Genomic DNA, 12661 nt, shown 5'->3' on the forward strand with positions numbered 1-12661 from the left:
GTTTTCATTTCTCTTGCATATAAACTTAGCACTGGAATTCCTGGGTCACTTGATAACTGTTGAGTTGTAAGAATTCTTCACATATTCTGAGAATAAATCTCTTATCAGTTGTATATTTGTTAATACTTTATCCCATTCTGGGTGGGTTATTTTCTCACTTTCTTGATGATATCTTGGTACATAACTTATAATTTTGATGAAGTCCTACTTATCTATTTTTTTATTTGTTCCCTGTGCTTTGGTGTCATATCCAAGACTATTGCCTAAGCCAAGGTTATATGACTTACTCCTATGTTTTCTTCTAAGAATTGTAGAGTTTTACCTGTTGCATCTAGGTAATTGATAGATTTTGAATTAATTTTTGTATATGGTGTAAGGTAGTTGTCCAACTTCATTCTTCTGCATGTGAGTATCCAGTTCTCTCAGAACCATCTGGCACCATTTGTTGAAAACATAATTTTTCTTTCATTGAATGGTCTTGACGCGATTATCAAAAATCAATTGATCATAGAAATATAGGCTTTTAAAAAGAATGAGATCATGTCCTTTGCAGGAACATGGGGATGGAAGTGGAGGCCATTATCCTTAGCAAACTAATGCAGGAACAGAAAACCAAATACCGCATGTTCTCACTTATAAGTGGGAGCTAAATAATGAGAACCAATGGGCACAAGGATGGGAACAACAGACACTGGTGCCTACTTGAGGGTGTAGGATGGGAGGAGGGAGAGGATCCGTAAAAATAACTATCAGGTACTATGCTTAGTACCTGGGTGACGAAATGGTCTGTGCATCAAACCCACATGACACGAGTTTGCCTCTAATAACAAACATGTGCATGTACTCCTGAACCTAAAATAAAAGTTAAAACAAAGGAAAGAAATACGGGTTTATTTCTAGACTCTTAATTCTATTTTATCGATCTACATGTTTACACTGAGACCAGTACCACTGTAGATTTGTGGTAAGTTTTTCAAGATTGTTTTGCTTATTCTGCATCCTTTGAATTTCCATATGAATTTTAGGATCAACTTATTAATCTCTCCGAAAAAAGCTGGGATTGCATTGAATCTGTAGATCAACCCGGGAAGTACTGCCACCTTAATAGTATTAGGCTTCCAACCTATGAACACAAGATGCTTTCCATTTATTTAGCTCTCCTTTAATTTCTTTGAACAAAATGTAACTTAATTTTGTAGGATGAAAATTTTTATGGGATGTTCTTTGGCTGTCATCCATCTCCTGTTACACCATGACACCTCTCAGTGGCATCCATATTGTCTCATGCTTTAGACCTTTTCATGGGTAATTATAGGCTTGGTGTTCAAACAGATCTGGATTTAAAACCAACTCTGTCGTTTATGGTCTGTGGGACCATTTAAAAATCAATTTTTCTGTGCTTTGTTGCTCTCTTATTTAAAATAGAGAAAATATCTGCTTCAGGATTACTGTAAGGAATCAATAAGTATTGGAAAGTGTCTGCATGGTTTCTGGCACACGATGGTCATTCAATAATTGCTACTCTCCTTAATCCTTGCTCACATCAAAATAAATCTTAAGGTGAGTGCCAATGGATAATGGGGAAACCAATCAATCACTGGTACTGTGCTACCTTCTTAGGTAGTAGATGTATTAACGTTCTTAAAAAATAATAGACATTTCAATAAATATTTTGGGGAGATTTTAGGACATGTCCCTTTTAAATCACACTCTACAGACCACTCCCTCATAATAGTATTTAGCATTTACCACATAAATTATTCTGTTAGGAATTATAGATATGTGTAAGGTATAAATAGCTCTGCCTAAAGATACTGATATTGGAGTTGGTAGGACAAAAAAAAAGTGAATAATTGATAGCTGTCATAAACGCAATAGTTAACAGCATTTTCTCAAAAAGATTGTCCAAAATAAGTGATATGAGGCTTTAGAGAAAGAAAAGGTCAAATGTAGACTGGACTGGTCCACAAGGCTTTTTGTAAATAAGGTAAATTTAGCCTTGGGGTTGAATAGCCTTAGATAAGAAGAGAAATGGGAGAAGAGAGAATGGCATGAATAAAGGCAGTGTGTCAATGAAGGTTATGTGATTGTAGGTTAGGAGATTGACTCCTGGTTGAAAACTTTTGTGTGATTATGCAGACCTACACATACACAATTACAGGTTTCACCTGGAAGGCCTCGTGGAGAAAAGCTGCCCTTCCCACACCAGACATAGTTCACAGCCAATTAACTAAAGTTTTTGAGGGGAGCTGCAGTGAAGGCATCCCCTGGCCAGTCATGTTCTTCACGTATTTGCATTCATAGCACCAGTGCCACAACATGGATGGAACTGGAGGACATCATGTTAAGTGAAACAAACCAGGCACAGAAAGTCAAACTTTGCATTTTCTCACTCATTTGTGGGAGCTAAAAATTAAAACAATTGAACTAATGGAGAAAAAGAGTAAAATGTTGGCTGCCAAAGGCTGGGAAGGATAGTGGGGTGGGGAAGGGAAGTTAGGATAGTTAATGGGTACAAAAATACAGTTAAATAGAATGAATAAGTTCTAGTATTTGATAACCTTCATTCTTAAATGTGTTTACCTGAGACTTGGGCAGAGGTCTTCTTTAGGTGCCTCTGCCAAGGCTTCATTATAGAGAGGAGAGGGAAACCTTAAAGATAACTTTTATTTCACTATGACTCAGTAACCAGTACTTTTCTACTCCAAGCGCACCCGACCCCAACCACCCCCAACTACCTCGGAGTCCATAAAACTCTAGGAGTCTTTTGTTTAGACTGAGATGACCCCCATGTCTGTGCTGGTCAACCTGATGCTCGACTGGTGCATCTTTTCATGGAGACAAATAAATTAGGGTGAGTTAGCACTTCGTTTTCTTAGGTTTTGACCTCTTATAATTTTGCAGTAAATGATTACAAGCTTAACTCTTATTTTTGACTTGTTGTTTTAATCAACTACTCCAACACCTGGCAGCTCAGCAATCTCCCAAAGCTCAGTTTAACTCCTAACAGTAGGTAAGAGCAACTTGCTCTGTCTAAATATGCAAAAGAGAAAATTTATTGGAAGGGTATGAGATAGAGTAGATAATTGAAGGAAAAGCCAAAGAACCAAGCTTTAGAAAAGATAGGAGGCAAAGAATGCTAAGGCAGTAGGATCTAACTAATAACATTCCAGGAATCACTTTCTAAATTAATTAAGTCTAATTCTTGTGTTTAGTACGTGTGTAGCTCCATTCTGAGGGAAAGTTCCAGACAAAGGGAGCTTGGCTTAATTAGGACCACATTTCTACTTTGGGCTCCTTATTTGATAATCCACAAAGATTGTATCCAATGCGGGTTAGGTATTTCCTCAGAGAAAAATTTGCTACCAGACGAAGATAATTGGATACTGGTAGACAAAAAAGACAAGTGTATTGTAGGGAAGCACAAGTTGTCTTTGAAGGACGGTATAGATTTCTGTTTCTCGGTACTGTGGGGTTCATGTAGAGGAGTAGAAGGGGATAGAACATAAATATCAGGGGCTTACTGTGAGACATCATAAAAGTCAGACTAAGAATTTTGTTATTTATCGTATAGCCACTGGGAGCCTTAAATCAAAAACATTTTGTCATTCGAGCAACATGATAAAAATAATAATGGAGGAAGATTGCCTTGGTAACATAAGGATGAAACTGAAAGGAAGAGCGAACAAGGCAGGAGGTTACCATAAGAGTGTAAGCATGAGATATTAGCTTCCAGAAGGAGGATAAGTGGAAAGAAATTGCCAGACATTGTAAAGGTAGATTTTCATAATTGACTGGTTGAATGAGGGGTAGGGAAGTCAAAGATGAAGACTGACCAACAGACAGATTGGGTAGTGAAGAGCAATACCTTAAGAGAGAAAAAGGCTTCAGTTTCTCCATCTGTACAATAAAGAGGTAAGACTAGATTTCTAAGGTGACTTCTAGGTTTCAATTTTTATGATTATATGAGTTTTAACAACTTTATTGAGGAATAATTGAGATGCAAAAGTGGCACATACTTAATTGATACAACTTAATGAATTTTGACATATGCATATACCCTGAAACCACCATAATCATGATAATAAACATATCCATCACCTCCAAAAATTTTCTCATGCTCCTGATGCTCCTCTGTTTTTATTTTATTTTTTGCAGGAAGAACACTTACTAAAACCCTCAATTGAGCTAAAACCCTCAATAACTTTTTAAAATGCACAATACAGTATTGTTAACTACACGCACTATGTTGTACAGAAGATCTATAGAACTTCTTTATATTACATAACTGAAACTTTATACCCATTGAACAACAACTCCCCATTTCCCTCTCTTCCCAGACCCTGGCAACTACTACTATCTGTTTCTATCAGTTTGACTATTTTAGATACTGCATATATGTGGAATCGCATAGGATTTGTCCTTTTGTTACTGGCTTCAGTTAGCATAATGCCCTCAAGGTTAATCCATGTTGTCACATATGGCAAGATTTTCTTCTTTTTAAAGATTAAATCATACTCCATTGTAAATATACACTACTGTTTTATATACATTCATCTGTCGATTGACATTTAAGTTGTTTTCATATCTTGGCTTTTGTGAGTGATGCTATGTGAATATGAGAGTGCAGATACTTCTTCACAATTCTAATTTCATTTTTTTGGATATATGCCTAGAAGTTGAATTTCTGGACCATAAATTACATTTCAATTTTTTTTTGAGAAAACTCCATACTATTTTCCATAGTGGTTGCATCATTTCACATCCCTACCAACAATGTACATGGGTTTCAATTTCTTCACATCCTTGAGAACACTTCTTTTTGTTGTTTTCATAGTAGCCACCTTAATTTGTATAGGATAATATCTCATTGTGATTTTTATTTGGACATCACTGATAATGAGTAATGTTTGGCACCTTTTGATATACCTGTTGGCCATTTGTGTCTTCTTTGAAGAAATGTCTATTCAAGTCCTTTGCCCATTTTTTTTTAAATTGGGTTATTTGTTTGGTTTTTGTTTTTGCTATTAAATTGTATGTTATACCTTATAGTTGTACCTTACATATTTTAGATATTGATCCCTTATGAGATATTGGTTTGCAAATATTTTATCCCCTTCTAAAGGTTGCTGTTTCATTCTGTTGACTATTTGCTGTGCTGAAGGTATTTATTTTGATACAGTCCCATATACCTATTTTTTCTTTGTTTTCCTGTGCTTTTGGTGTCATATCCAAGAAATCTGGTTTAATGCTGCTGGCATAGCTCTGTGAAATTTAGAGAAGGCACCAGGTGTGGTGGCTCATGCCTGTAATCCCAGCACTTTGGGAGGCCAAGGCAGGTGGATCAAGAGGTCAGCAGTTTGAGACCAAACTGACCAACATGGTGAAACCCCGTCTCTACTAAAAATACCAAACAAATTAGCTGGGCGTGGTGGCGGGTGCCTGTAATCCCAGCGACTTGGGAGGCTGAGGCAGGAGAATCACTTGAAATTAGAAGGCGGAGGTTGCAGTGAGCCGAGATTGCGCCACTGCACTCTAGCCTGGGCAATAAGAGCAAAACTCCATCTCAAAAAAAAAAAAAAAAAGTTTAGAGAAGGCACGTAATGCTAAAACTTCTCCCCCAGGAGAGAGAGAGAGAGAGAAGAGTAAAGCATGTATTCACCATTTTGGCCTTTCAGTGCACTGTTATAAGGAAAAGGAATGGATGGCTTACTGCATGCAGCAAGCACAGCTCTGTGAGACTGGGAAAAGGTGCACAATACTGAGACTTCTCCCCCATGATGGAGGGAGAAGACTGGAAAGTGCACAGTCATTAAAAAGGTTTTAAAGGCTTCCAAAATATGTAGTCAGGCTGATCGATGAAGGTCTTTCCCTGTCAAAGCCAGTCTGTAAAATTGGGAGAGGTCCCTGTTTCAGATATATGGGAATGCCTGAATGTCCAGGCAAAAGTTTGCTGCAGGGGTGGGACCCTCATGGAGAACCTCTGCTAGGGCAGTGAAGAAGGGGAATGTGGGATTGAAGACCCCACACAGAGTCCCTGCTGTGGCACTGCCTAGTGGAGCTGTGAAAAGAAGGCCATTGTCTTCCAGAGCTCAGAATGGTAGATCCACCAACAGCTTGTATTGTGCACCTGGAAAAGCTGCAGCCATTCAACGTCAGCCCATGAAAGCAGCCAGGAAGGGGGCTGTATCCTGCAAAGCCAGAGGGGCAAAGCTGCCCAAGACCATGGGAAGCCACCTCTTGCATCAGTGTGACCTGGATGTGAGACATGGAGTCAAAGGAGATCATTTTGGAGCTTTAAGATCTGACTGCCCTGCTGGATTTCAGACTTACATGGGGCCTGTAGCCCTTTGTTTTGGCCAGTGTCTCCTATTTGGAATGGCTGTATTTATCCATTGCCTGTATCCCTATTATATCTAGAAAGTAAATAACTTGCTTTTGATTTTACAGGCTTATAGGTGGAATGGACTTGCCTTGTCTCAGGTGAAACTTTAGACTGTGAACTTTTAATTCTGAAATGAGTTGAGACTTTGGGAGACTGTCAGGAAGGCATGATTGGTTTTCAAATGTGATGATATGAGATTTGGGAGGGGCCAGGGGCAGAATGATATGGTTTGGCCTGTGTCCCTACCCAAATCTCATCTTGAATTGTATCTCCCAGAATTCCCACGTGTTGTTGGAGGGACCTGGTGGGAGATAATTGAATCATGGGGGTGGTTTCCCTCATACAATTCTTGTGGTAGTGAATAAGTTTCATAAGATCTGTTGGTTTGATAAGGGAAAACTTTTGCTTGGCTTTCATTCTCTCTCTTTGCCTGCTGCCATCCATGGAAGATGTGACTTGTTCCTCCTTGTCTTCCACCATGATTGTGAGGCTTCCTCAGCCACATGGAACTGTAAATCACCCAGTCTCAGGTATGTCGTTATCAACAGCATGAAAATGGACTAACACAGTGAGTTTCAAGGGAACAAAAATAGACAACTAAGTGAATTCAGTAAAATGATTCGTAAACAAAAGAAGAATATTAACAAAAAGATAAGAAACCATAAAAAGAACCAAATAGAAAAACTGAAGCTGAAGAATACAATAACTGAACAAAAAAAATTCACTAGAAGGATTCAACAACAGACACATCAAGAAGAAGAAACAATAAATCTGAAGGCAGGTCATTTGAAATTATCTAGTCAGAGGAACAAAAAGAAAAACAGAATGAAAAAGAGTGAGGAATGCCTAAGGGACTAGGGGACACCTTCAAGTGAACCAATATGGAAGTTCCAGAAGGAGAAGAGAAAGAAAGGGGAAGAAAGCTTATTTTAAAAAACAATGACGGAAAACTTTCCAAATCTGGGAGGAGGGAAGGATGGGAATGGAGATCCAGATTAATGAAGCCCTAAGAATCCCAAAGAGAATGAATCCAAAGTAGTCTACCTCAAAACACATTATAATCACATTGTCAAAGAAAATCTTGAAAAGAAGCAAGAGAAAAGTGACTCATCACATAAATGGAGCCTCCATAAGACTGTTGGCAGATTTCTTAGCAGAGCCTTTGCTGGCCAGAAGGAAGTGGAATGATATATTCAAAGTGATGAAAGAACAATTTGCCAACCATAATATTATACACAGTAAAACTGTCCTTCAAAAATGAGGAAGAGATAGAGCTTAGGGAATTCATCACCACTAGGCCTTCCTTACAAGAAATGCTAAAGGGACCTACCTCTTCAAGTTAAAATGAAAGGATGCTGAACAGCAACATGAAAGCATATGAAGTATAAAACTCACTGATAAAGGTAAATACATAGATAAACATAGACTGTAATGCTGTATTGATGGTGTGTAAATCACTGTATTTTAGTATAAAAGTCTTTAAAAAGTATTAATAATAACTTTATAAAAAATTTGTTAATTGATATGCTGGATAAATGATGAAAACTGTGAAATCAATAATATGAAGTGTGTGTTGGAGAGGTGTAAAATTGTGGAGTTTTTGTACGTGGTTGAAGTTAAGTTGTTATCAGCTTAAAATAGACTGTTACAGAATGTTTTATGTAAGCCTCACAGTAATCACAAAGAAAATACCTTAGCAGATACACAAAAGAAAAAGAGAAAGGAATCAAAACATATCATGACAAAAAATCAGTGAAACACTCACCAAAAAAGACAGCAAGAGATGAAAAGAGCAACAAAATAACTACAAAATGAGCAGAAGGAAATTAATAAAATGGCAATAGTAAGTCATTTTCTATCGATAATTATTTTAAACGTATATGGATTAACTCCCTCAATCAAAATACAGAGTGGCTGAATAGTTTAAAAAACAAGATCCAACTGTGTGCTGTCTACAAGAAACTCACTTTAGACTTATGAGTTTTGTTTGATTTGATCTAGAAGTATGCTAGGCCTGTGGCATGCATCGTTTAAACATATATGCCCATTCTTTGGGTCTAGTGCTGGAACTGTTATTAACCCATTCATTTTGCTTTGTGCCACTATTAGGCCATTCTCACTCTGCTAATAAAGACATACCCAAGACTGGGTAATTTATAAAGGAAAGAGATTTAATTGACTCACTGTTCCACATGGCTCAGGAGGCCTCACAGTCATTGTGGAAGGTGAATGAGGAGAAAAGGCACGTCTTACATGGTGACAGGCAAGAGAGCATATGCAGGGTAACTCCCCTTTATAAAACTGTCAGATCTTGTGAGACTTATTCACTGTCATGTGAACAGCATGGGAAAAACATGCCCCCATGATTCAATTACCTCCCACCAGGTGTCTCCCATGACATGTGGGAATTATGGGAGCTATGATTCAAGATGAGATTTGGGTGGGGACACAGCCAAACCATATCAGTGCCCCTAGACCTTTTTTGGTCAAGAAAAGGTTAATGCTTTTCCTTACCATCCTACAGGAATAAATACACATTTCTTTATATTTAAATAACCCTTTACGGTTAGAGTACTCTTCACATCTGAATCTACTATGCATTTCACCCTGTGAGGTAGGCAGTGCAATCATATATTTATTTCATTGAGGAAACTGGGGCATAACAAGATGAAGTGAATTTCCCAAGGACACATAGATAAAAGGTGAAGCTAAAACTAGGATTCAGTTGTTCTGATTCCTAGTCTAGGACTGTTATATTATACTAAACTATATAAAGCAGTTATAGCATCTGAATGAATTTAGATTTCATACGAATAACTTAGGTGAAAATGTGCTATGGTAGATGACTATATTAGAAGCATTTGAGTCCTCAAAAATCATATATGCTACATTTATTTCCAAAATCTAGAATATAAACTAAACAGAAAAAGTAGATATGTGTGTGTTGCAGAATGGTGTCTTTGGGCCAGTTTCAATAACTTCCCTTTTATTTTATTTCTCCCTAATGTAACCACATGGTTCAAAGTTGGGTTTTAAAAATAAGCTTATTTGTTGAAATGATTAACAAAAATTGAAAATATAGAAATGGGACCAGTCACACAGTATTTCCACCTCTATTTCCTTTCCCTTGGCTGTAGTATGAAATACATTTATTGGTTGGGCATGGATGTTGCTTATGATAGATAACATTAATGCCTCCCCCAAGATCACTGGATTCTGCTGCATGAGTACCCTGATACCACCCCAAAACTATTTTTTCCCATCCCAGGAAGAGTTAAAGATAGTAGGGTTGGATCTCAGGGCATCATCCTGAAAAGCATGGACGTTTGGAATGTCTTTTATAATTCCCACCCATAAGAGTAGAGCCAGCTTCCCACTGGTCCTTCTCCAAGCCTGGAACACTTTAAAGTGGGGAAAGAAACTTATTACTCATTAATTTATTGCTTTTTAAAATGAAGAGAAAGGAGAGAGAGATCTAAAAATATTGGCTCAGGTACCTTATCTTCTTCAAGGGGAAAAATTTTAAAACTCAAAATATTCCTGTGACTTGGTCATGCTAACCAGAACAAAATTACTTTTGATTCTTCATGTATTTTGAAAGGAAATGTTTAAAAGAACAAACTACTTAATGTCTGAACATTAGTATGGTCTTGGACCTTATTTGTTACAAAAAGGAAAAATCACATACAGAGTCTAAAGTCTGCTTCACCATCCTTTAACCCAACCTCTAAGATTAAACAATCACAAATAAAAATTTCAGAAATACACTCTACTGTCCATCAGTCCATCTATCACATTGAGGCAGAGGCATAGCAATCATCATTTTGAGCCACTGCTTTTATCTCGAAACCTCACAATTCCAGCTAAGAAAAAGGCCACCACAACAAACTAATTTTCTTGGAATACTGATTTTACATGTGTTTACCATTCAATTTTATGTTGTTTTTCTTTGTGTGGTAGGAGTAGAGTTAAGTCAGTAAATATAATTTTTTAAAATTTTTAATTAGTTTCTTCCATAAATACTTTTCTTAAACTTCTGGTACTTGCTACAACATGTCTTCTAGCGAGTACTCGTAGATAACACAAAAGAATTAGCAAATGGAAAACAGGTTCTATCAGAAAAAAGCTAGTGAAAATCTTATTCACTACCTATCAAATGAGTATGGCTTTGCTGTATTTGGAAAACTTTTTCAAGTTCATTGTTCAGGCAAGGTTTTCCTCAATATATGCATTTATAATCATTTTCTGCTTGGAACTCTTCAGGCCCCTTTCACCAAAGTCAGTGTATATCTTCTGCTGGGTATCTACCCTGAAAGTAAACAGTAGATATGTTGTCTTAAATATTAGCAGTTCAAATCTGAAAAACCAATATGATGAGTAGAAAGGTAAAAATAGGATTAGCATTTCTTTTTATAATATATATATACTCGGAATTTGAATTCCAATTAACTAAGCCCACACAAAGTGCCAGGTACCTTGCTAGCTGATGGGATTGAAAACCTAGATAGGAAAGTATCTGTATACTCAAGACCCTCAGCATCTCATAGGAGATACAGAAAAAGAAGCAAATAATTCTAATGCAATGTGGTGTGATACCAGCTATCATATATATATATGTTCAAAGTACTATATGTAATTTGAGGAGCTGCAAATTTCCTCAAGTGGTGTTAAGGAGAGATTTTCCTGAGGTGGAGATATTTGCTTTGAGTCTTAAAATATGATTAGGAACTCCTCAGACAAAGAAAGATGGGTAAGGGCAATGTGAAAGGGATAAAAACTGATATGAAGTTAAGATGACTGGTATATCCAAATATATGGGGCAAAGTAAAACATCCAAAAAAGCCTATTGGATTTTTTTTATTGATTTCCAGCTTAATCATATGAGCACAATGAATATTTAGAGACTATATGATATAAAAAGAACAATCAGAATAAGCTATTATGTCTTCCTGAATCTCATTTAAAACTTAATTAGATCTGGCGGGAAGCTGGCAGAATCCTATCTGGTTGGAAGGAGATAGATCTATCACTGTAAAAAAATATCAAAAAGTCAGCTTATTTCTCCACAAGCCCAGAACTTATCTGTAAACTCAACTTTGCAATGTTGGAAGAGTAGATTCTTGCCTTAAAAGAGACATTTCAGTTTATAAGTGTTTTCCAAATACGTTTTCATTTTATACTTACAACTATTCTTTGAGGTATTGACAAATAGGACGTTTATTATTATCCCTTTCATCCATATATGAACTAAGGTCAGAGAAGTCAAGTAACTTTTCAAAGTCACAAAGCATGTCAGTTTGTGTAGCCAAGACCAAAATCCATATTCTCTGATACTAAATATTTCATTCCCTACTACACCACACACTATATTTACCAAAATTTACAACACACTTTTAAAACAAATTATGCCATGAAATTATAATTATACTTAAATTGTTCTATGATAATCTTTACTTAAATTGAATTGAATTAATTCATTTCTTCAAAATAAATCTACTTATATCTACCTTGAGACATGTAGGCATGAGGTAACTTTTTTCCAAAAATCCTTACAGTAGAAAATCCTACATTCTCCACCTTGCTCATTGCCCTGTAACATTGACTTGTGAAAACATACACCAACAGGCCTCTTACCTTTAGCTTCCTGTTGGCTTTGGCCAGTGGGAGGAGGCACCTTCCGGTGAGGGAAAAGGCAGAAGATGAGGTTGGAATATGTATTATATTCCTTTGATTCCTTCCCTGCTGTTCTACAGTAGGATGGCTATGTCCTGCTACTGAAGGCCACAGCTCCAGTCATGTGGTCCTTCACACATAATTATCCTGTCTGGGTTCTGATAATCATTTCCTCCTTTGTTCCTTCAAGCCCAGCGGTGCTAACAGTACCCCATTGTTGTTAGTCCTGGGGTACTTCACCATTACTTACTGCTATTCCTAAATCCTAGCCACACTTTTGTAAATAGTCCATGTGTTAAATTCTTCTCAAATTATTCATCATAAGTGTGTCATATGTTTCCTGCTTGGACTTGACTGATAAAGCCCCAATCTTCCTTTTTGCTTCCTTGCACCCATTTCTGATAGTCTCCCCATGCAAACTCCTTGTTTCATTCTTTTATAAGACTAAATAGTATGCCTCTGTGTGTGTGTGTGTGTGTGTGTGTGTATGTGCACGTGTGTGTGTGTGTGTGTCTCACTGTTGGGGGAGGGATGTGGTGGGAGGTGGTTGGATCATGGGGACAGATTTCCCCCTTGCTGTTTGCATGATAGTGAGTGAGTTCT

The sequence above is a fragment of the Pongo pygmaeus genome, chromosome X (genome assembly GCF_028885625.2).
Source record: "Pongo pygmaeus isolate AG05252 chromosome X, NHGRI_mPonPyg2-v2.0_pri, whole genome shotgun sequence".
NCBI classification, from domain to species: domain Eukaryota; kingdom Metazoa; phylum Chordata; class Mammalia; order Primates; family Hominidae; genus Pongo; species Pongo pygmaeus.